Source organism: Palaemon carinicauda, chromosome 15 (assembly GCF_036898095.1).
Source record: "Palaemon carinicauda isolate YSFRI2023 chromosome 15, ASM3689809v2, whole genome shotgun sequence".
Lineage (NCBI taxonomy): Eukaryota > Metazoa > Arthropoda > Malacostraca > Decapoda > Palaemonidae > Palaemon > Palaemon carinicauda.
The window spans coordinates 86,730,708-86,734,675 of record NC_090739.1 but is presented as its reverse complement, the minus strand read 5'-3'; positions in this window follow the sequence as shown (position 1 = coordinate 86,734,675).

Genomic DNA, 3,968 nt, shown 5'->3' with positions numbered 1-3,968 from the left:
TGCACTTTCACCATAGATAAAGGACAGTACAAAGGTCTTCATATCAGCTCTCATACTATCCTCCAGGTTGATGCTTTCACCAATTCGTCCCAGAAGCTTTCTCGCCTCGGGATCAGAGATCACCATCTCCATCACCTTCCTCTTTCCATGGCTATAGAACCCTGACGTATGATCACTGCCAGTGATCACAGGGAGAGGGATGATTATCTATGAGATATCTTCTGGTAGCATGTCATGGCAGTTGATAAAGACTTGCTTACAGTTGATAAGTAGATCACCAGGGAGTTGCTGTGAGACATATGCTGCTTGAACGTACACATCTGTATCTTCACTGTCAAGTACAACTGCCCCCTTAATATTCCCCGTCATGAGCTTGGCATAGGCAGAGAACATTATTGTGTCAGCCTCTGGATGTATGAAGATAAAGTCTGTGTTTGCCCTACCAATGCTCACATAAGTTGCTCTTCCACCCTCAATGTAGATTATTCCACAACACATCATAGAAGCTTGTGCTTTTAGCTGTTCCCTGGGGAGCTTTAGCAGTCTGATCTTGTTCCCTGATCTGACCATCAGTTGGTTAAATTCAGCAGTTCCTGGGAATCAGTCTGTGGGCTTTGGAAAAATGTTTGGAATATGTGCATTTTTTGCTGCCCTTCGATCGTGCTCATCATCCTTGTTGCTGAAAGGAAGGTCATACTTGTCATTGATTAGAATGATGTAAGGGCTTGCATTAGCATGGCGTGAGAAAATTATCTTGCAGATCCTTTCAAGATAGTCCTTCCAGCAGTACCTTTAGCTATCTCAAATCTTTGTCTCACGCTCCTAGGGTCTGGGAGTGGCTAGCCGCCAGATCATACCCATGTCGACAATGCTGATGTAGATTTTTGGTTCTTGAACAACTTAGTCAACATAAACTGATCCAAGAGCTTGCTCTTCATGGTTCTGCGCATTGACCCGTCTGCATTGTACAGAGACTAGCACTCCTCAGTCACTCTCCCCTCAAGGGCTGACTCAAGTGGGAGCATGCCTGATCCTTCTGCATGGTCCACCATGGCCGTCAGACCCGACCTCTCTATCTGAGCCACTTTCATAGGCGTACCTACTGGTGCACAAATTTGTTCACTGGCAAAGCTTTGTCTTTTATTTTTGTGGATGGTTGCAGTGAGAGGTTGTGTCTTCGTGAATACTCGCTCATTCAGGAGAGTTTCAACCTGATATTGGGCACCTTGAAAAGCAGTGTTGAAGTCGTGTACTAGTGGTGGAGAAGCAACCAGACCAGACTGCAGTGACCTTTCATGCAGTGCTGTAGATCCTGAACTGCTTGCTCATCCTTCTTCATCCTCGTAGGTTGACACTCAACGTGTTTCCTGTTGCGACGCTCACATTTGACATTCTGCTTCACTACAGCCTTTACTCTAGCCACATTGTTTACATTCCTTATTGTAGAGAACAATTGCTTCTCATTTTGCAAAAGGCAAAGCAATCCTTGTTTCAACTTAGAGTTCAGATTCATGGTTGTTTCAATCCAGAGGTCAAGTGGTTGACAGGAGTAGGGCAGACCTGTCATAGACTGGGCAAAGTGATTGTTAAAGAATTCCTTTTGCCAATTTGACAAAGAAGACAACATTGCCAGTAAACTGGCAGCCACCTTCCATAATCATGGTTTTTGTGTGCCATCAGTCCTACTGGTGCACAAATTTGTTCACTGGCAAAGCTTTGTCTTTTATTTTTGTGGATGGTTGCAGTGAGAGGTTGTGTCTTCGTGAATACTCGCTCATTCAGGAGAGTTTCAACCTGATATTGGGCACCTTGAAAAGCAGTGTTGAAGTCGTGTACTAGTGGTGGAGAAGCAACCAGACCAGACTGCAGTGACCTTTCATGCAGTGCTGTAGATCCTGAACTGCTTGCTCATCCTTCATCATCCTCGTAGGTTGACACTCAACGTGTTTCCTGTTGCGGCGCTCACATTTGACATTCTGCTTCACTACAGCCTTTACTCTAGCCACATTGTTTACATTCCTTATTGTAGAGAACAATTGCTTCTCATTTTGCAAAAGGCAAAGCAATCCTTGTTTCAACTTAGAGTTCAGATTCATGGTTGTTTCAATCCAGAGGTCAAGTGGTTGACAGGAGTAGGGCAGACCTGTCATAGACTGGGCAAAGTGATTGTTAAAGAATTCCTTTTGCCAATTTGACAAAGAAGACAACATTGCCAGTAAACTGGCAGCCACCTTCCATAATCATGGTTTTTGTGTGCCATCAGTCCAGGCAACATGTTGTATGTTGAGGATATGTACTCCTGTCCATTTCTGGCATGGCAGGCATCAAGATTCTGTACAAGAGGGTCTGACATCTCTATGAACGAAAGCCAGAAGTCCCCCATGTCGGTACCAAGTTTCTCATAAACTCTGTTGATCAAAGTCTTTAGGTCATCGTTATTTTCAAAGTCAGAGTGAGCTTCGTGAAGTGCCTCTTGTGCTTTGGTGAGTGTGTTACGCAGAATGTCCAGCTTCTCTTCCACATTTTCTGACAGTTTCTCATGCTCAAGAATGTCTCTTAGCCAGAGGTGGATAAGAGCCTCTCTCCAAGCCATAATGCAGCGCACACCACGCCTGTAATATTTGCTTTGTAGTGCTTGGTCCACAGATCCATCCATCACCACTCCTGCTGATACCAGAGTGTCTGACATCCCAGAGCTCTTGCCTCTCTTATGCATAATATGCATGTATGACATCTGTTGGTGGAAAGCACCAATGATTGGGGTGATACTCTTAAACAATTCTAGATTTTCTGCCTTGAGTTGGACAATTGTCTTATAGATCTCCAACAAGAAAGAAAAATGGGATTTTCTTCTTGCGCATTGTTCCCACTAGCTTTGTCATGATATCATGTGTGACTGATTTGCTTAGGGGTTAATCATAGGTGGTGAGAAAGTAGGCCTTACTCTTGTTGGATGGTGGACAACGGCAAGATTGGGCACCACTGTATGCTGGAACTTGTTGCTCATGTGGTAGGGGTCTTGTACCGTCATTGCTGGTGCGAGACATTGCATATATAACCGGGCAAACACAATGTGAAACTATGCCATTCACTGGTGGTTTTACCCAGGCACGAAATAGTGGCTTGCTGGTACTGCCAAAGGAGCATCTGTATTGTTTAACGTTTGTGATCTCTACAATTTCATGCAACTGTTCAGAAATCTGCTTCTTGGCATGCCTGGTAAAAGGCACTTCATCTGGTTTCCATTCGTAGATTTCTGGCTGCACGAACATGACATTAGTTCTGTGAGCATCTGCTGCACTGCCTGTCATAGTATTCAACTTGAAGTTATCGTTGTCAACAATGACAACGGCTGGCTTGCTATCTACGATCTCTGGTGGTCAGGTGCCTGACACCTCAACATCCTTGAATGCCCATTGATCATAGAGGAGAAGTGCATCTGAGTACCTGATGCAGACACCACTCTTGTGAAGTGCGTCCACCAGGTCTTTACTCCTTGTCATTTCATTAACAGTGAGACCAAGATTAAGTGCAGTTGAGGTGTGCTGTCCAGTGACGTGTTAGGTGATAATGGAGGCCAGGCTGAGTGTGGCAGGACTGAGATCAACAGTTTTTCTCGTAGGTTGTTTTAACAAGGTCAACAACTGCAGTAGTTGTTCACATACCTCTTCATCTTCTTCGAGATGGTCAATGTGAGGTGGCCATGGGACAGTAGATGTGTCTTTGATCTTCTTTGACAGGCAAGGTGCTAGGTTTTGAATGAGCTGTATATCAGTGATACCAAGGGACAACATAGCAGCCTCAATATAGTCATCCCCTCCCGCAGTGCCATATACTCATGGACTCTTGTTCTTTGCATTTCCTTCTTGGAAACCGATTTTATCCTGATACTCATTTAGGAGCAGACGTTTGATGTAGGATGACTTAACTTCCCCAACTGGATACCCATACTCACTGACAATACGTTT